Below are 22,738 nucleotides of genomic sequence, written 5' to 3' on the forward strand. Positions count from 1 at the left end.
TAATTGTCTCATTTTGATCCTGATTTTTTGATTATTACTGTTCTACTTCCCTATTCGTCTGCCTTTATATTTTCCTCGTTGCCGTTCCATCAGACTCCATTCCATCGAGCAAGGGACGAGCGAGCACTATTGCGAATCTCGATCATGCATCTTCGTGTTCCAACCAACCAAATCCTTGTTCCATTAGGAGTGCTTCGTTGTGTTATATTGAATATGAGACTGATACGCAAGGTTTGCCGAGCCAAGAGCAGATTCAGCGAAGCAGACAGGGTTCGACGCCTGCTATATCGGCAGTAATCGACAACGGAGTGTCGCGTCGAAACAAAACAGGGTGCCCTCAGTTGAATGTGAATCCACCACCAAGTAATAACGGTTCCCGGAAGGAGACGCCCGATTCTCCGCCGCCGACACACACTGACGAACTTGTCACTGTCATCAGTGCCTGAGCCAACCCTGCACTTCGATACGGCCCACGCCAGGGCTATCAGCTACGACCCGATGCTCCGCGTCATGACCACGTGACCAGCAATCCAGCATACACATTTATTGAAGCTTCAGCAATCGACGTCAATTGCCTAGTTATCCTCAGCCATCCGCCTCTATACTGCAATCCACCCCGAGGCTCCGTCGGTTTTTCAAGTGCACGCACAAGCGCTGGGTATAATTCTTCACAGCCAATCCACTCAATATAAACGGCTTCCGCTCCACTTCGTACTTCGTGACAGGGTTGCCAGACAGCTTTTGAGAAAAAGGGCCAAACTATTTCAAAAAAAGGGCCAAACTGGTTTAAAATACCCAAATTGGTCAATAACGTTGTTAAACGATGCATAATAACGTTTACAACGACTTTAACGTTGCAATATTACCCATAGACCTTTTGCCAATCGCAGGGATTTCCTAATTTATGTTGCTAATAGTGTTGTAGGGCACCAAATCCACTACATCTGTTGCAACTAGAATAGCTGCAATTATTTCAAGCCTTTTCCAACTGAATATAATATTGTCAAATAAAACTTCTTGTGTTACAACATGGGTATGTCTTAACCATTCAAACACAGTCCACATTCTATAAAAACAATGCCAAATCTTCGTCTTCTTCAGTGTTTCCACTCGAATCTTTGGCATAAACAATGTCCGCCGTGAAATTTTGCAGCATTTTTGGTGTTGCTTGAAAGTGCTTGCAGCACTTGTTTGTAAGCATAAGATTTGCTCTTATCCCGACAATAGCATCCATAAGTTTTAGCTGCATGCGGTTTCTTGCCTTCGTTTTGACTGATGTAACAAGGGAGGATATTCTTTCCACAACAGCATTGCCCACTGGAGTTACAAGGCATGTTCATGCATACATTGCAAGCTCCATGAATGAATCATGACAAAGCACTCCGACCCGAAATTCTTCACTGTCGTGTGGAATTCCATGTGCCTTGAATGGTGCCGCTTCTTTCCAGTCAATGAAAATAACCTTTCTGTATGGTTCCTCAATCATACCTATATTATCCCCTGCTAAGTGCAAAAGTGGCAGTTTTGCAAAAGCTGGTCTTGATGCTTGGTTAAGAAAAACAATAGGATTCAATAATGACAAATTCTTGAAAGTATCTTTGACAGGGGGAAGTCTCTTAGAAACTTGACAATCTGCTTCCTCAAGCATAGATAGACACCTTGTCTTAACATTGTTTACATCTTGGAGTGCTTTGACATTCTTTATTTGGACATGGTTACATTCTGTTATACATGATGTTAACATCATGTATGTTTCTTTTCCTTACATTGGTGTCATAAAGCCTATTGTGAAGGCTCTGCTGGTGTAAATTCAGTTACTGGTACAAGGTGTGTGGATCCGTTTTTGTTTGCTGAAAAATACTGTCCGCCCTTTCAAATTCTTGCGCAATGGGTGTTGCAAACACAAAATATAAGTAATTGATGTCATCAGATAGCATTTCCTTTAGTAGAAGTCGAGCCTTGTACTTTCCATCCATCTTCTTTGCAGCTAATTCAGCACTAGTAAAGTAGGCCTTGAGCTCCAGCCAATTCATTAAAATGTTAAACATCACCTTCCCCCTTACTAACCATCTGGTAGATGACAGTTTTTCAAATGGAAGTGGAATACTTCACATCGGCTCAACAGCTGTTGTGGCATTCATGACAAGAAATATCTCCTTATATGCCTCCCTTCTTAACCGACTGTTACAAAACCATCGTGGTATTTCTGAAAGCATAAATCCAATGTTTGATGGCAGTTTTGAAAATGCATACTGAATGCATAATGCTCATTTATATGTCATGTTGTAATTGGTAGCATCAAGTTGTAATTGGTAGCATCAATATCTCTTAATTATCTGCTGCAATGCCGCGAGTACATGCTAAATGTAAGTCGGGATCTCAGAAAAGGAAGTTGGTTCAGATTCGGAAAGAAAGTGACAATGCAAATTTTGGACTGCTGCACAAATATTTCAAGCCATCTATGTCAGCTCAGGAATGTTCTGAACAAATTGAGGATGGTGCTGTTTTTCCATTAATGATAATGGTAGATGAGGAACTCCCTGTCGTAGTCGAAGGAGAGAGCTCAAGAGATCATTGTACCGAGGAATTATCAGTTACCACAGCGCAGCCAAAGTGTAGTGATTCTGTGGGAGGTCAGCCTGTTGGTATTGTGAGCAAAAACTGTGAAATTACTGGAAATACTGTAGTTAATTCAGCAAACATCTCACAACAGCCAAGCTTTAGTAGTACAGGTACCGCTGTAGGACCAGTCAGCAATGCTTCTTCTGACAAACCAGGTGCTGTCCTGATGGAATCTCAAGGCTGCTGCTCTACTCAGTCTCGGCCAGATTTGAATCTGTATCAGATCAATCTTCTACTGCTGTTCATTCTATTACCATTACCAAAGAAGTAGTAGGAAAATTATATGATATTGGAGTATGGCCATCTAGACTAAGTACACCAGAGAAGAATGAAGTTGTTTTGAGGGAGCCAGTTCAAGATGATTTGAGTTGTGTTGTGTTTCCTGTCACTAAAGGCAGAAAGTTCTCTGACTAATTTTCAGAGGAAGCTGAAAAATCAGAAACTACAGAAGCGTTCTTGGTTAGTATACTCGAAGTCGACCGATTCAGTGTATTGCTTCCACTGTAAATTATTCTCCAGTGGTAAAAGTAGCCTGGTCCATGATGGTTGCAGCGACTGGAAAAATCTTAGTAAAATATTAAGTGAACATGAAGTTTCTGGAGATCATTTCAAGGCACTCCACTTGTATTCGGAAAATAGTGCAGCTCTCAAAAATCCAACAGTTTTACAGAAGAATATCCAAAGTACGCACAGTGAACTTGTTGAATACTGGAGGTATATTATTAAACGAGAGTTTGCAATCATCCAGTACTTAGCGAGACATCATTGTGCTTTACGCGGTACTGCTGGGCATGAACGGCTTGGGGATCCACAGTAAGGCCAGTTTCTGGGCCTTGTAGAACTTCTGGCAAAGTTTGATCATGTCCTTTTAGAGCATACTAACAAAGTCAAAAATCGACAGATACCCGATCATTATTTGGGGGAAAATATTCAAAATGAGCTCATTTCTCTGGTGGGTAAGAATAATCTGGATGAAATATCTTCCAGTATTCGTAGAAGCACATACTTCAGTGTCATTCTTGACTGTACTCCTGATTGCAGTCATGAAGAACAAATGACGCTTGTTGTCAGATACGTGAATACTGAAGGTGATGTTTCTGTGAAAGAACATTTCACTGGTTTTCTCAATGTTAAAGAAACTTCCTCGGTGGGTCTAACCCAGAGGTCTCAAACTCAATTGTGCTCGCGGGCCATTTTCTAGTTTTTGATGATGCCGCGGGCCGCAGCATCAATAATAGTAGGCTTACCATACGTCCTCTTTTAAGAGGATTTGTCCTCTTTTTTTACTTTTTTGAAAGTGTCCTCGGAGGACGCCCTTTTGTCCTCTTTTTTGAGATTTTGTCCTCTTTATTTGAAAATTTAGGTCAGATTTAGAGGAAATTGCGAGTGATATGCCCCAAATTAGCGCAGAAGTGAAGCTCCGGCGGGTATCTCGGAGGGAAAAGCGGTGATTTTAGCTCTGAGCGAAAAGAAGACCTTTTTTTTAGTCATCCACCTGGCAATGTGGAGAGAAAAACGTTATTTTGAGCTCTGAGCGGAAGTGATGACCTTTTTTTTTAGTCAACCGATCACGAAGTGGGAAAAATTTACCGGTATTTGAGAATTCTTCTCCAGTTTAGCATGTCTGAAATTTCTGAAAAAGTGTCCTCTTTTTACATTTCCAGAATATGGTAAGCCTAAATAATAGGGATATTCAATGTATAATTTCCAAGTAGGTCTTATTTGACGGGACCTTGCAGACAGGTATTCCACAAACATCGTGGAAATTTAATTTACGATTGCATTATTCACGCTTGACACGGAAAAAATCACAGTTTCAAATATTTGAATAAAATTGTTTTTGTGCGGGGCATAATTTTTTAATTAATGAGTTATATATACAGACATCATACGAGAGTTTGCATCATGACATCGTGAAACTGTCGGGTTATAATTAGGGATGGTGTGAACCTCTAAAAGGTTCAGGTTCGTGTGAACGCGAACCTTTTTGAAAGGTTCTGTGTGAACACGAACGTGAACCTCGTGACGTCACGTGACGTCATATTGTTAATTCCAACCCTTTCTTTCAATGAAGTGATAGCCTATGCCCTATATTTATGTACACGATACCTAGCGAAGATTCGGCCCACATAATGCCACAATGATGAAGTACATATCGGCGTTTTAAACGTCGCTAAATGTATCAATTGCGGTAATCAAAGGATATAATAATTGCATAAAATCAGTACCTTCCGTCGCTATGCCAACAATTTCGTCGAGGACTTACCAAGGAATATAAGCTTACGCCTTAACGGTCCTAGCCACACCGGACAATGTGTTCGGAGTCTGAGTATTGATTCATTGATATTGAGCAGAGTGTACAACTGGTTTCTATACTGGCTACCGATACCACAAACAACAAGTTATGCAGCAGTAGCAAGCACCTTAATCGCACAAATTTGGTTTTAATGATACAGTAAAGATATGAAGTCAAAATTGACCCAGTACGACCGTTCGATTTTTTACATCAGAAGACGATAGCAATGTCATTGATTGGTTGAATAAGCATCATTCGCTGACTACGTATATCGATAGCGGGTCAAGCTCACAGCAGATAGTCACTAAATATTTACAAACGGAAAGCTGGATGTTCCGAGAAAATTTTTGCAGCAAAGCAAGTAAAACTTTTAAGGTTGTCGAGGTGAATGTTGCATGCTCGTTTAGTGTTGATTTTCTATGCTGCCAGCACCATGCATGGAGTGGCCCGCAGTTGAAATGCAATAAATTTGAGCCAAAAATCTTATAATGGAGTGAAAATTACAATTTACCAAAAGGTTCACAGTGCAGAACCTACCAAGGTTCTGTTGTGAACGCGAACCTCTAAATTTCCGAGGTTCACACACAGAACGCGAACGTGAACCTCAACCTCACGTTCACACCATCCCTAGATATAATATTGTAACTAGTGGACCTTTGACGTGCCACAATTTTATGCAGAATATTTTTAAATCTACTGAAGAATGATCTGATATCAGACATTTGAGCGGTGTAGCCTAATCCTGGTTTTGATAAAGTCGTGATAAGTATAGGCTATTGGTATTGTCATTGCCAACTTCAAATTAAATCAGCCTTAGATTTTGCCTTCGATTATTATTGGAACATATCAATAACAACTTGAATATAAACATTATTGAACCATAGTAATAGCATTGCTTCTTAATCTTATTAGCGATCGTACCCCTTGTACTTCCAATGAGATTTCTCGTACACAATTTCTGACGGTAGGCTACCTATATTATAATCAGAAAGCGCATTGACATAAAATCGCGCGTAGCGCGAAGACTATTTTCCATTTGAATTAATTGGCCAAGAACATATTCCACAGCATATAGGCCTAATTCCACAATTCATCTCGCACACCCTGATGAGGTGCTTCGTACCCTGATGGGGTCTACGGACTCTGGTTAAGAACTCCTGGAATATAAATGTCCAATCGGCGAATAATTCATTGGTGTTACAGCTGTAGAGCGTACTACTAGGCCTACCCTAATCGCCACCGATAATAACATCGATAAAGAGATCAAAAAACACCCAGCATGTAATCAACTATACGTCACGGGGGTCATAGAATGCCAATGGTTGCCATACTGACCTGATTAGATAGCTATATACCCTACGCAACGCAAGCTACGACCTTTTGATATATTAATATTCTCATGGCAGTTTCATAGATTGTTGCGTCCCTGGGATTAACAAGTCACCGTTCCGAGTCGAAAGTCCTTCTCTGATTTTAACGTTTTACCCAGGGTTGTAACCAAGTCACATGGTTCCGAGTCACGAGTCAATCATACTTTTGTGGTTTTGACTCGAGTCGAGTCGAGTCATTTTCAATTCATCACAGACTCGAGTCCGAGTCCAAGTCACCGTTTAAAGGGTCAAGTCCGAGTCATGGTGTTATGACTCGAGTCGAGTCCAAGTCACAGTATTGAAGTCATGTTCAACTCATGTTTTCAATCCTGCTTGGGTGATATCGAATTCCTTGTTTGCGAAACATGCTCATTTTGTCCCTATCATAGTCTTGGCACGTGTTTATTTAGGCAGATAACGGACAGGTCCTGGCCTCATTTACCGATGCTAAAGATAAGTTTACTAATCTTAGAACTTAAAATCAAATATCTCTCTTGTCAGTCTGATACATCACCAATACAAGCATTCAGTTTTTATTATGAACACATCGACGATAGCTCACGAATAGCTGATAGAGAACCAACGAATTCACGTCTACATACTATCTGATAGAGAACCAACAAATTCGTGTCAAGATACTAGTTGATAGAGAATCAATGGATGCATGTTTATGTAGAGGTATTTACAACAGGCCAGCATGCTGTAAAAGCGTGCATGCAACTATGTGCATTGTGCAGTGACAACAGAGCAGATACCTTTTGATTATACTAAAGGTTTACCCAATTGCATTACAGACTACATCGCAGTTACAGCATTGGAGAAATAATTGTACGATGGGGCTGTTCAAAAACATATTTTCAAATTTTCCGGCTACTTCTTAAAATTGCTAGATTGCCTAAAAAATCAAATTTGGCTCAATTCCAACCAGTAGAAAGCAATGCTATGAAAGAAAATTTTAGACTAATTACAAATAGAGATTTTCAAATTTTACCAGCTATCTCATGATATCGTTACATTGTGTAAAAATATGATTCATAGCAAATTTGACTCAATTCCAACTAGAAAAAGTGAAGTTATTAGAGTAGAATGTTTTGGATATGAAAAAAATAGTTGGCTTACCACTATGTAATTATATTATATGAAAGAATTTCTCACTAAAATACTCCATTTATTTTCAAATCCAAAATATTCTCCTCTCACATCATTGATTCCACTTTTTTCAAATTAAGCCAGATTCAGTGTTCCTTTTATGCAACATAACAATTTTATCAAGTAACCACCCAGTAAAATAAAAAAGAAGTTATTTTAGAAAAAACCATATTGTACAAACATCACACAACATTAGCCATTCATTATTACTCACGTGCACAATGCACATACCTGACAAAACGTCAAATGGACGAGGGGCATTGTCTGTTTTCACAGACAGCAGAGCAAATCAATGAGTTACACCTCAAAAATACTAATGTGGAAAGGAGATTCTCAAATATGTTAAAGCGGCATGGCCGTAGAATGAATCCACATCTAGGCCTACTGAATACACGTTCCACTAGTACACTAGATGCAGGAATTGACAAGCATTTTTGAACCACACTGAAGAGCATTGAATACTCATTCTTTGTAGTCGCCCAAAAATGCAAAGAATCCTCGCCTTCAAATCTACACACGAGCTTATCAGTCTCTTCACCATCTGAGTCATTTCATTGGCTCTAATTGAACTTTGATTTAATTGTTTGCTTGTATAATTGAAAAGTCTTGAGTACTTTAATTGCGGAGGATCTATTACCTCTTCATCACTGGACGATTTTGTACAATGCATTGCTACTATGTATGATTTTCTGTTGTTTTTATGGCGGCATATCTGATATCAGACAAGTGCAACGAAAGCAGTGGTGACAAATAGCGATGTCGGCAGAATTCGTCGGATGCGTTGATCTAGCCATTATGATTCGCAAATTTCTTCATCTTCAAGTCATATAAAATAAGCCGAGTCAATGACTTGGGTCGAGTCATGCGTAATGACTCGAGTACAAGTCGAGTCAATCCAAATATTGACTCGAGTCGAGTCATTTTCCCATTTCAAGAAAATGACTCGAGTCAAGTCGAGTCATAAAAAAATCGTGACTCGAGTCTGACTCGAGTCGAGTCATGACTCGAGTCATTACAACCCTGGTTTTACCCGACTCAACTAGAGTCAATTACCCAATCAATCCGAATTCGAGTAATTTTATGAAAAGGTCGCACCAAACCAAATCAAAATTTTCAGTCACGAATCATCAACGGGTAATGTTTTATCGTCATGAACTAGATATGTGACGTAATAACTGAACTTCTACCACATGACTTTTAAAAGTGATGTGATATAGTGAAGTTTGTTGAGATGTCAGTGATTTCCATAGTAGTTTTAGGGTGAAATGTAAGTTCTCATACTTATAAAAGATATATCGCACTTGAATACATAGTTGAATACTTGAAATTCCAAAATGTCGTCGCGGGCCGCACAAATTGCTCTGACGGGCCGCGTGTTTGAGACCTCTGGTCTAACCAAAGCATTGCTTGATCGACTGGAAGAGCTTGGTCTGGACATTGCTAATTGTCGAGGGCAAGGATATGATGATGGTGCAAACATGGCTGGTCGAAATGCTGGTGTACAAAAAAAAATTTTGAATTTAAATCAACGTGCCTTTTTTATGCCCTGTGGATCACATTCCCTGAATCTGGTTCTCTGCGATGCTGCTAAACAGTGGTGGCTTTTGGGGTAGGCGAGGTAGGCGGTCGCCTAGGCCCCCATGGTTGATTTACGCGCTTTCGAGGGCCCCCCTCCTCGGTTCACGCGCTTTTTTCAAACTATTTCTCCGGTTTACGCGCTTTTTTTCAAGTATTACCATTTTCTGAATAACCGCGGAATCCTTGTGTCTATAAAGAATATGGTATTGTACCGTAAAGACAGGTCAATCATCAATTCTCATTTTTTCGTAATCATTTTATGAATAACCACAAAAATCCATGCACCAATGTAGAATATGGTACCGTAAGCAGTAGTCGATCATTAAATTTCTGCATTAGTTGCAAGAGCTCACTTTGATTTGATGATCTCCATCCATTTTGCCATTAGCTAAAGGCCTCCCCCTCCTACATTTACGCGAATGTTATCATTTTGCAGAAAACTGAAAATACATGTACCCAAGTAGAATATAATACCGTAAACAGTAGTCAATCATTAAATTTCTGCACCCACTAAAATGGCTTACTTTGATTTTATGAAGGGGCCCCCCTTCTACATTTATGCGAATTTTAGTTATAATTTTGCGAATAACTGTGAAAATACATGTAGAATATAGTACCGTAAGCCTCGTACATAGATATGCCCATCAGCTTAAACCTAGCCCAGCAGCAGCCTTGCTACCTACAAGCAAGTACGAACTACCAACGGGGCAACATCACTCCTTAGGTGCTCGCGAGCACCGTCAGTGAATAGGTCGTGTCCCAGCCAACTATCCACGCAGAGATTCCGACCGGTACATCCAACTCAAGCCTGCAAATCGGGGTTGTTGTAACCAAGTCACAAGACTCCGAGTCACGTGACTCCGAGTCACAAGTCATCTCACTTTCATAATTTTGACTCGAATCAGGTCTAGTCATTTTCGATTCACCACCGAGTCCAAGTCAGCGAGAAGCGGGTCTAGTCCGAGTGATGATATTATGACTCGAGTCCAAGTCCAAGTCATTGTGTTGACTGCTCAGTTTCCAGTTAAAGTCTTGTTAAACCCACTTTTATAAACCTGCTTCGTGATATCGAATGGTTCGCATTTATAATATAACAAATTTTTTTCACTTTACGCAGTTTCTGGTCGAATTTTCAAGTACCAGCACTAGTAGACGAAATCCCGATAGTGTTTTTACTTTACTATTCTTCGAAATTACAATGAAATGTCGGTCTTGGCGGTCTGAGTCTCGAGTCATATGACTTGGTTCGAGTCGTGGGCAATGACTCGAGTCCAAGTCGTGGGCAATGACTCGAGTCCAAGTCGAGTCAGTACACAAATTGACTCGAGTCAAGTCGAGTCATTTCGGTATTTTGAGAAAATGACTCGAGTCAAGTCGAGTCATCAAAAAATCGTCACTCGAGTCGAGTCATGACTCGAGTCATTACAACCCTGCTGCAGACTGCTGCTCCCGACTACTAATACTTGACGCTACCAAACACAGAAACATACACTCACTCGCATCCATCTTCAGCTTCGCTCTCAGCCAACTCCGTCCTCAACCAACTCAACATGCGCTCTTCAGCCATACCACGCCCAACATCATTTCTGAACGGCAAATACAGAAACATTCTGGCAACCTGTTTCCACAACTGGAAGAGTAAGATAAGTAGGCCTACATAAAAATGCCGGCCAAGAATTGCTTGATTTCAATGACTTTTAGTTGGAATTCGTGTCTTTGTGTGCGAAGTTGTTGTAAATGCGAACCATATTGCGTTAAATGTTTCTTAGACAGACTTCGTGTGTCTTTGAGTGCGAAAGTTGTTGCAGATACGAACCAAATTCCGTTGAATTGTTCTTAGACTTTAAGAACATAACATACCTGAGCTTTTGCAACGTGGGAAATATTTGGGCGTTGGGTTACAGCATCGCCTCGGTTTTCATCAATTTCATTAAATTTGTGCTGCTACAAGATAAACAAAAATGGTTACTGCTATTAATATCTGGTATGGGTTTTCAATTTGATGATACAAGCTATTTCGCCGGATATGTAAGTTAAGAAATTGACGTTTCATAAAAATGTGATGATCTCCATAAATGGTCGATTTGACCACACTGCCCCATATAGGCTACTCTCCCGGCCTTATACTGAGAAGACTCCTCCAATAACAGGAATATGGCCCTATAATATACGATACAGTGTGTATTGTGCATGTTTCTCAGAGTGTCATAATTAAAACTGAAAACTGACTCGGTGCTGAATGAGAATCCGAACTAGTCAAGCTCTGTCCAAGATCTCAAAGAATTCTTGCTCGATGCGCCCAATGTTGCCCGTATTTCTGGAGCATACGTCTTTCGAAATACGGCCGTAAACCAAACTTTACGCTGATTGGTCGAGAGACAATGGCCATGGATACGACGCAGCAACGGAGGACGCTGCATTTACTTCAACATATAGTCGGCACTACGATGTATTCCTATAGCCGTGTAGACTGTATAAAAACGACAAGATTACAGTTAAATGTTTATTTCTTCATCAATAATGAAATTAGGAAAGGAAAAAAATATTTAATAACATATACTGAAATATAATGCCGAAATACTACTGTGTTTATGAATGCAGTGCCACCAATGGCAATGAACTGGGGAAGAACAGATTTTTCCATTCATTTCCTTCCAACGGTCCAAGGTCAAGAAGGCTTGGGAATGCAGAGTAATAAGGCAGGATTTCAAGCCTACTTCCACAAGCTTCATTTACTCCTCATCGCCGACCTCACTGCAGTTGCACTGACTTAAAAAGTCCAGAAATCACAGTGAGGCGAGCTACAAGTCGGCAGCTAAAGTGCCGATGAATCGCGAGCCGATGCATGAGAGAGTGGAAAGAATGTCAAAGACAAGAATAAATGCATTGATCAGTTCGAATACTGTCATGTCGTGGAGCACAAAGCCTTAAACAGGCTAAAAGCACCACTGTTGTGTACAATATTAATAATAATAATAATTTGCTCCTACCAATTTTGCAAGGAAGATTTTGCTGCTAGTGCATTATAGATATACCAATACAGTCACGTCTAAAGAAAGGTGCGATTCCCAGTCGCAATCTCCGTGGTGAAGCAGAAGATTTTGCGCATTGCAAAGAGGCGGACCCTGAACTCCATGCCGTGTCAACTGTCTTCCTGCAATGTTGTGGATGCTGCACATGCAAATCTTACATTGTCATCTGGTGATCCTGATCTAGAATCGCCATCGTGTAGCCTTGAAATGGAATCTTCAAATCCATCACCGGAATCTTAGGGTGAGAAGCCAACGAAGTCAGTCATATGCAGATTAGCTACCTAAGCCCACAGAACATCAGAACAGAGAGGATGTGCAGAATGGGGCAAATACATAGGGCTCTTCGACTCACAAGTAGCAATTTTGGTAGGGTTTTGGACTGCTTTGAGGGGAACAAGACAGCAGGTACTCCATATGCAACATCTCTTTTCAAATCACTTCAATGACAGTACAGTATGAACAGGTATTCAATATTGTGGGGGTTATTGCACGAAGAAAGCGCCATTCAAGACTACTAAGCATCACGCATGTGAATGTAGCAAAGATTGGTCATGTTCTTTTTCCATATGGATATCTGGGTGCTTCACATGATAGAGTGATTCTAGCTGAGCAGACCTCATCTGCACTGGTGTGCTTGAGGTATCGTAACAGCACATGCAATGAGTTCATGAAATTTGAACTTGGGCAGAAATCACAGGAAAGGAGTTTTTATTTGACTGCTGCTAGATAATTACAAGTAAATCACTCTTATTGGCATCAAATTCAGGCCAAAATGTATGCCACAAATAGTCCTGCCTTCTTATACTCTGCCTTCCCAAGCCTTTCTGTCCTTTGCGTTGGAAGAAAATGAATGGAAAGATCTGTTCTTCGCCCCAGTTCATTGCCATTGGTGGCACTGCATTCATAAACACAGTAGTATTTCGGCATTATATTTCAGTATATGTTATTAAATATTTTATTTCCATTCCTAATTTCATTATTGATGAAGAAATAAACATTTAACTGTAATCTTGTCGTTTTTATACAGTCTACACGGCTATAGGAATACATCGTAGTGCCGACTATATGTTGAAGTAAATGCAGCGTCCTCCGTTGCTGCGTCGTATCCATGGCCATTGTCTCTCGACCAATCAGCGTAAAGTTTGGTTTACGGCCGTATACTCAGATTGTCGCGGATTCATTACGTTGTGTGTTTACACTAGGGTTACCAAACGTCCTCTTTTTTTACTATTTCTTAGTGTCCTCGGAGGACGCTCAAGTGTCCTCTTTTTCGAGAAGTTGCCCTCTTATTTGAAGATATTGGTTAAATATAGGTTAAAATTCAACTGAGATACAGTAAATCAGCACTGCAGTAACGCTCAGGCGGCTATTTGGGGAGCCTAGCCGGATAGTTGACCTTTTTTTTAGTCAACCGACCACAAAGTCGGGAAAAATTTTGAAGAAGTGTCCCTTTTCGGTCTCGGATGACCAAAATATGGTGACGCCCGTTTACACTAAAGTTTAGTAATAGTTTAATAGCAAAATATCATTCGGCAAGATGATATTGTAGGATTAGCTAACTATCATTCAGCAAGCTTATATCGTAGGATTAGCTAACAAAATTCAACCCCAGCAAACACAAAACCGTAAAAGGATCATCCGGGATCATCTCGATTAGGTTCTGATTTTCTAAGTGTCGGGGGAATGTCTAAAATACGTAGTAGGATGGTCTAGTGGTTATATTCAATCAAAATAAATTCCTACTCGGTGTTGTTCCATGGCATGCGTTAGACTTCGTTATATCCCGTTGTTAACCTAATAATGCTAATTTTCTATCGCTTGCAGGTATGTCTAAAATACGTAGAAAGGATACTTCGGTGTTACATTCAAAAACGATATATATTCCTAACCGGTGTTCTTCGATCTCATGCGAAAGCTTCGATATATCCATTAGAAAACATCATTACCCCTTCATTATGTTGCGTGAAGTGCAACTTACCCTGCTCCGGAAGCATAATAACTCCGGAGCCTTCGGTTGAAAAGACCAGTCATGCGTATAGTGTAGCGTGCTGGTTAGGGTTGTTCAGAATTGACCGACTTTCAAAAAGTCTAGGTTTTCAGTCCGTTTCCCATGCCTTATACCTTAAAAACAAATTCTGACAACTTTTTTTTGTAATTCTTCCCCTGCATCCGTGTGCACATTGCCGTTTTCTCATGCACCTAAAAATTTCTTCGGAATTAGGGGATTCCCGTTGTCAGTGACTCGACAGGAGCCCGTGTGTTCTCATTGACGTGACGCGTATGTTCTAGCGCTGATGAAGCGCTGAGCACGGCTGTGTAACGGGGATCATTGATTAGTCGGGTGCCTTGCTGCTTTGTTGTTGATGGACTGTGTTTACGATTGAGGTGCAGGACTTACCAGGCGGCGTTTTGACTCATGCTATTTAGCGCGTGATTAGTGAACATAGTATTATAGCAGTATACAACTATTTGACATAATAGACCTGATACTCTTTTCCTTTCTACTGGGATAGAAACAAAGCTTGCAAATGTCTATTCCAGTTGTTTGCGATTGCGCATGGTTTTTGTATCCTTTATTTGATAACGTTTTTAGAGGAATCAGTTTGTCTTTCAACTGTCCTTATTTGTATTTCGTGTTTGTGCTAATTGCATTTGTACCGATTTTAGTGATTTGATTGTTTGATTACTGTGTTAAATTGTCTTTTTTCGCTAGTATAAATTGCCCTCGCTGCCGTTGTCTCGTCCTCCATACCATCGAGCAACGGACGAGCGAGCACTATTGCGAATCTCACTTTGCTGGTATTAACATCAGTGTATTCTTACAGCAATTCCGAAGTTCCCATTGTTTGATCTTCGATTTGGGTTGCTTGATTCTGTTGAAATACAAGACTGATACGCAAGGTTAGCGAGTCCAAGAGCAGATTCAGCTGAGCAGACAGGATTCGACGCCTGCTAAATCGGCACTCATTTACATTGGAGTGCCGCGTCGAAACAATTCGCAATAAGGTTGTCCGGAATCAATTCGCCAGTGAGTCTGGAAGCAATTCGCATTAAAGCTAATTCAAGCTCATGACTCTCCTCGGTTCGGGCGCAGGCATTCAGTCTACATTCAAGACTCTGCTGCCCATCATGGATTGATCACCGCTGCTTGGCATAGAATCTGCTACATTTTGTGTTGTTTTGAAGTTTATTGCTGCAAGAGACGCCTCAAAGATTGCGACGACGGGTTCAACTTCTTCAATGGCGACGGATTTCGCAGCAGTCACAAGATTTTTCCTACAACGATGGCCGTCATCACACTTGGATAAAGTCGGTTACGTTGCAGCCGCGTTCGGTTCTCCGTCCCAACAACGTTTCATCGCTCGTGGAGCTGCTGGACGCCTCTCTCTCGTGATAAGTGATTTAGTCTTATCACTAGTAGAGTTGCTGGACGCCTATGTACGATTGAAGGTGATTTATTCGTATCACTAGTATAGAATTGCTGAACGCCACTCTACCATTTAAATGTGATTTGCTCTCATCACTAGAAGAGTTGCTGAACGCCTCTCTACCATTCAGAGTGGTACATTGAACGTTATTGAGATGGGAGGCTCGATAGCTTCTAACACGATGAACATTAAGTTTAGTCCGTGTGTATTGGAATGATGACACTGGCATTAGTCGGGAATGGAATTGTCTGTGTACGCCCTTTGAAAAAATTTAGTTGATCACGGACCCAAGTCGCTCAACTTGATGGCTTCAACCGGCTGATCCATCTAATTATTCTCTCTCAACGTTGACTGGGCGTGATATAAATATTAATTCACTTTCTTTGGTTAGCGCTCTCGATACCCCATGATTCACGCAATATGTTACGCGACCACAAAGGAACTCGTGATTCCGATTTAATGTCGATATGGACATGGACACTGGACAGTCGTCTGCCTTGTGCGGTCACAGATTAATGTATGCTTACCTGAGTACTGACTGATCTGATAACTTATTGGTGCAATTCTGTTGACTGGGACCAGTCAAATGGGGCAGTGTTTGCGATTGCGCATGGTTTTTGTATCCTTTATTTGATAACGTTTTTAGAGGAATCAGTTTGTCTTTCAACTGTCCTAATTTGTATTTCGTGTTTGTGCTAATTGTATTTGTACCGATTTTAGTGATTTGATTGTTTGATTACTGTGTTAAAGTGTCTTTTTTCGCTAGTATAAATTGCCCTCGCTGCCGTTGTCTCGTCCTCCATACCATCGAGCAACGGACGAGCGAGCACTATTGCGAATCTCACTTTGCTTGTATTAACATCAGTGTATTCTTAAAGCAATTCCGAAGTTCCCATTGTTTGATCTTCGATTTGGGTTGCTTGATTCTGTTGAAATACAAGACTGATACGCGAGTTAGCGAGTCCAAGAGCAGATTCAGCTGAGCAGACAGGATTCGACGCCTGCTAAATCGGCACTCATTTACATTGGAGTGCCGCGTCGAAACACCAGTGACTGGGGAAAACCGCCAGTCGGTTGCTCTAAATTTTTCGTTATATCCCAAGATATCAATATACTGGTATGAGTTTTTCCAATTTAGGAATAACTATCTTCGATAATCCATAACTGGATCTAATCTGGCTACTCCTGTGCAAGTTATGCAGTATGTGTTCGACCTAAAACTTTAAAAGAACTGAAATGTTTTCCACTATTCTTTGTTGCTTGACTGAGTTTATGTATATCTGTTTTTCTAAGATTAGCTGTAGTGCGAAATGTCTGAAAAAAAAAGAAAATCGTCATCTAGTGAAGCAGTACCGAAGAAAAACTAGAAGAACACGATCGCAGACAAAGCATTTCTTAGTTGGGCCATCTGAGGAAGCCATTACGGGATCGAATTTGCCCACTCTGAGGCAAGTTATGCAATATGTGCAACACCTGAGAGAGCATTCATTTTTTTAAAATGAACCAGTCAAGTCACACATCCAGATCGCAGTAGATGAAGTGATCGGTTTTTGGTTACTTGCTGGCATAAAGACTATCACAAAAGTCAATGCCACTAAAAGATTGGAAACAGTATGGAAACAATGGCTGTCACTAAAGAAAACTGCAGGCCGGCAACATGTATCAAAAAAACAAAGCGACTTTGAAGTTAAACTGAGTAAGCTATGGGATATAGGAGCCCCTGACGCGATAGCGACAATTGAAGCAAGTAGACTTCTTTCTGACGATAAAAAACGTGAAGACATAGCATTTTATCAGGATCAAAGGGGTCCGAGATTAGCAACGATCGGTGGCAAAGATAAAGTGTTGAAAGCGAAAATCATGCAACAAAAGAGACGGACCATGAGTGCAAGAGAGTCTGCACCAGCATCAAGTAGCAAAGGTGAATTTACAGAGAGCTCATCTATATCTTCACAGGTAGCTGACACTTCTCACAGCACTGATTTTGAACTTGCACAGTCGACATCTGGTCATTCCGCTAAATTTGTGACTCTAAAAGCTCCTATAAACGTATTCAGCGACGAAGACCTATGCCAGGTTTTTGATCGCTTGAAAGTCAGTGATAATGCCGCTACCATGATAACTGCAGCACTGATTAAAGCTTGCGATGGCAACCCTAATGACTTCCATCTTTCATGATCTGGGACCTATCGACGACGCATTGCAAATCGTTTTAAAATTTCCGAATCTATCTTTGAAAAAATATCCACCAATCCACCAGAGCACATTGCATTGCACTGGGATGGAAAGCTCACTAAGAGTCGTCTAGGATATCAATTTGAGGCCTTGGCAGTGCTCGCATCGTCTGCGTATTCCGGCGCATTTAAGAAAGGGAAACTTCTTGGCATTCAAACTCTGGAAAGTGCCACAGGAAAAGCACAGGCTGATGCATCATTTCAACTGCTGGAACTTTGGAATTTAACAAAATCTGTTAGAGCTCTTGTGTTTGACACAACATCCTCAAACACTGGTAAAAACAAAGGTGCGGTTCCGTTACTTGAAGAATTGATTAACAGGAAAGTTTTCTACAATGCCTGTCGCCATCATATTTATGAACTGGTCATTCGAGAGGTTTGGAAGTGTTTGTTTGGATCGACAACCACAGGCCCTGAAAACAAGGATTTTAATACCTTCAAGAAGTAGTGGAAACATATTGATAAATCAAGAAGCTATAAAACGCTGAAGTTTATTGAAGGCAGCTGGTTGGCGATGAAAGCTGATGAAGCAAAGCAAGAAATAATTCCACTGATGAAACCCAATGATGGAAAGCAGAAAGAAGTCTTGATAAGAGATGACTACAGAGAATGTGCAACAGGCACCTTGGCGATTTTGCATGACAAATATGTTGATCATCGTTTTCGCAAGCCTGGTGCTACTCATAGCGCTAGATGGATGAGTCAAGTACTGTACTGTCAAAAAATGTTCATGTGGAGTGAGCAAATGGACTATTCTGAAGAGTTCATTGAAAAGTTGGAACGAATCAATACATTCATTGCTTTGTTTTATGTTCCAGCTTGGTTGAAAACTGGTATTGCATGTGACGCACCTTGGAATGATCTCAAATTCCTTCATGACATGAAAAACTTTTCATTATGCGATCTCGCTGTTGCTGATGTGGCATACAAGAATTTGCGAAAACATCATTGGTATCTAACTGAGGAAATGGTGGTATTTACCATGTTCTCGGCTAATCCAAAGATTGTGGACAAACTGAAGGAAGCGATGGCTGCTAAATTGTTGAAAATGCCAATCCCTGAAAAATTTCGCAGAGGTATGCCTCTCAGTCTGATCTCTGACTCTGTCTCTGAGTCAATGAGTATGGTCGATTTGATTGGGCCAGAATCGTGGTTTCTATTTGATGCTATACATGTGGAACATGATTGGTTGAGTCTTCCAGTTTCGGAATGGCATACTGATCCGGATTTCGTGACTGCTCAAGAATTTGTGAACACTGTTGAAGTAGTTAATGATGCAGCAGAGCGTATGGTAAAATTGAATACCGACTATGCTGCGTTCATAACGGATGACAAAAACAGCGAGCGAGCCTCCTACAAGCTGTGGAAGATCACCGGAACAGATATGCAGATTTCTCGAAAGCAACCATTTCATCCACCTGATTTATATAATATTTTGCCAAGATGATCTCTTTCTTTGCCTTATTTTTTCGTTTCCTGTGATGTTTATTATGTGGCTGTGAGTGGATGTTACATTTACAGTTGTATTCTTGCACATGGGGATCCAGGAAATTGATGAACAGTGCCTGGTAGGTTTGAGGGGTGTAGGATATGTGATCCAACAAAATGACTTATCAGTTTTAGGTAGTTTTGAGCAGTCCTAAGGCAGTGTGGGACATGGAAATGATATCCTGAACTAGGAATGCCTTATATAGTGGGGTTTTGTAGCACTCCAAACCGCAACAGCTGCATAAATCCATGTTATATGTCACTTTAACTAGGCTAGGTAAAATCGTGACACTCAGATTTTAGGGGATCCCCTATTTTCAGCTGCTTTTCTTCCAGCTCAATGTGCACACTAGGGTTGTTCAAAATTTGGAAAATGTTTGGAATTCTGCGTGTCCATCGCTTATTCTGTAGATTATTGTTAAAAAACAATAATGGGCTTGAAAGAAGCTCGCAGGAAAGCCGGTAATATTTGTCTAAATGCGTTTGAAAGTAGCCGTCGGCAAGTGGGCGGGGAATCGATGAAGTGGGCGGGCAAAGAGAAGCCATTAATCCTGATTGGTTGAAGCCGGTAATAATAAGCTAATGATTGGCTGAAAGACCGACTTTGTGAACACTGCCGGTAACGATTTTTGCGTGCTGTTGTGCAGTCGTTTCTGTTGGTGGCATTACAGACATGATATATTGCCTTTGTTAATGTTGTCATCAAGAGTCCATAGTACAACATCGCAACCGCCTAAGTTAATATCTACCTGCAGAAAGTGCTATGTATTGCACAGGTGCTCTCGCTAGTTGAGATACGAATAAACTAGATGCATGCATGTTGCTACCTTCAACCTTTCCAAAAGTTACTGACAGTGAGTGAAACTCAAGTCAACATCTCAGTAGTACTTGTTATGACTGGTCGACGTTTCACCCATAAACAAACGCATATTACACTTTTTATTCACAATTGAATGAAGGCGAAAAGCACTATTTACAAAAGACATTAAAAAAGTACGTTGCAGATCAGTGTTGCATTGTCAGGCACAAGTTGCAGATTACAGGCTTTTGATTAGAGTTGACTTCCTGCTGTCTCCAACTGTCTTCCTATGCTGTTCCACAGCTTGAAGCAGACTGTCTCTTTGTTGTTCATTTTCAGTCAAGATTGCAGCAAAGTCTGTGCTTAGCTTTACACCTCGTTCTGCGGCATCATTAACGACTTTGACAGAACTGATGTAGGAGCTCATTCTGGTGTAGGAATCTGATAAGTGCCAAACATCAACCGGTTGAGCTAGCCACGCCCCAGAGCATTCAAAAACATCAAATATGTACCACGACTGTGGCCCAATAAAATCAGACAAAGTAGTGTCCTTGTTGATGTGTACAGTTGCATTCAACGAGGGCGGGCCTCTCCTGAAACTTGAAGTTCGCTCTACCTGTAGGAGCGTCTTTACCATGTTTTCTCGGGTTTCATTGCTTTCACTCGGCGAAAACAAGGCATATACAGCGGTTTCCTCCACGATATACCAGTCATGCTTTAAAAGCTTTTGTGAAGCAGCTGTGGAAACTTGTTCATCATGTTCCTTGTAACTCAACATGTCCTGGATGAATCTCAAGTCATTACCGGCTGCATCACGACCGATGCTGGAAGCAACCCAGGCAGGGATATAAAAGAGATTGAAGCGATGCAGCAGTTCCACTTCTTCAGATTTGTAATGTAACTGATCAGCCCACATGAACATCTTCTGAGCATACAGAATTGTGCCCATCCACCTTGCATGGTGTGTTGCACCAGGTTTGTGATGATGTATATCTCCATCTGCACCGAGAAGAGCAAGAGCATTAGTCACACATTGTTTGTAGACATCCCGTGTGAAGAAATCTTTTCTGGCGAGTAGTAGCTTGAAGTTCTCAACTGTCATTGCTGCTCGTTCTTTAAAGCATATAGGAATAGTCAGAGTCTTGAATTGCCGTTTTCTGTCAAGACTGCTCCAGCTCTTAAGGTGGGCAAACCATATGTTCTCTGGTCCGGTTGTTGCTTTTCCAAATAAACATTTCCAGACGTCTTTGACTACTAGCTCATACACATGGTGCCGACACACATGGTAAAAAACCTTCTTTCCTAGAAGGTCCTCAAGGATCTTCGCTGCACCCTTCTTCCAGCCGCTGTTGCTTGCTGTGGTGTCAAAAACCAAAGCTGTTACAGCATCTTGTATATCCCATTAATTGTATATCCCACTTTTTAATTATGTCGAAAGTAGTTTCAGCTTGTGTCTGACCTGCCGCATTTTGTATCTTCTGAATTCCAAGTAGTTTTCCTTCCGAGTATTGAGGTTGACAAGATAGAACAATTGACAAAGCTTCATATCGATTTCCTAATCTATCCTCTGTGAGCTTTCCATCCCAATGAATGGCAACATGCTGTGGTCTATTTTCGGCAAATTTTTCCAAAATGTCCTGAGATATTTCCAGGCGATTTGTTTCCCTGGCTCTCTTCGTTGAAGATCTTGACAGGGAGAACATGGCTATATCTCCTCTACAAGCCTTAATAAATGCTCCCATCAGCATCGTTGCATCGTTGTCAGTTACTTGCAATCGATCCAGAGCTTGGGAAACATGCGTATTTTTCATAATATTTTTAGGTGCCATCAGTTTAATGGATTGGGTCGAGGTGCCAAGTCCAACATCAGCATCATAGTCAGAACTTGAAGTGATCGCACCACATGTGATTTCTGCATTGTCGCAATTCTCGCCATTTTCCACACTGTCATTACATCATCCACCACCACAGTACATAGTTCCTGAGTAGGGGTTGACTGAGGACAATGCTCTTTCAGATGCAGCAAGTAACTCATTACTTCTCGTATAGTAGGTAATCTCGAGCCACAGATGTCATCGCAAGCATATCCGACCAAGTACTGCTCAGATTTGGATCTTGTTCTTCGCTGCGGCATGTGTGCAATCTTTCGCCGTTTTGCCTCTGCCATGACTGCACTATTGTTGCTCCAAAGCATAAACTACTGCTATCGACTCTGAAGCATTCAAAGAACACGTGTTACAGTACTACTAATGACTCATCAACACACAACGCGCTTGTACAGAACCACAACCGCTACTAACAGACTCTACCTCAGCAAAACAGACTTTCAATTTAGTAAAGCGAAGCTCCCGAATCCGAGTCAGCTGTTGCAGTAATCAGTGAAGCTTAGCCGATTACCCAATCAAGAACCGTGGTTTCGTGATTGCCCGCCTCTACTGTCGGTTGCCCGCCCACTCTTCAACAACGACTTTCAAACGCATTTAGACAAATGTTAGCGGCTTTCCTGGGAGCTTCTTTCAAGCCCATTATTGTTTTTTAACAATAATCTAAAGAATAAGCGATGGACACGCAGAATTCCAAACATTTTCCAAATTTTGAACAACCCTAGTGCACACGGATGCAGGGGATGAATTACAAAAAAAAGTTGCCAGAATTTGTTTTTAAGGTATAAGGCATGGGAAACGGACTGAAAACCTAGACTTTTTGAAAGTCGGTCAATTCTGAACAACCCTAGTGCTGGTT

General features: G+C 41.0%; 1 protein-coding gene and 1 pseudogene across 1 annotated transcript in view; both read right to left on the bottom strand.

The window, feature by feature from the left end:
* Nucleotides 1–22,738, bottom strand: part of LOC145436579 (cytochrome P450 3A11-like) — a 171,369-nt gene that overhangs the window by 74,304 nt on the left and 74,327 nt on the right. The gene's annotated exons all lie outside the window — the stretch shown is intronic.
* LOC145435544 (uncharacterized) lies at nt 1,067–3,484 on the bottom strand (annotated as a pseudogene).

This window comes from Botryllus schlosseri, chromosome 3, assembly GCF_051294905.1.
Source record: "Botryllus schlosseri isolate E-star chromosome 3, Bs_hap1, whole genome shotgun sequence".
NCBI classification, from domain to species: Eukaryota; Metazoa; Chordata; class Ascidiacea; order Stolidobranchia; family Styelidae; genus Botryllus; species Botryllus schlosseri.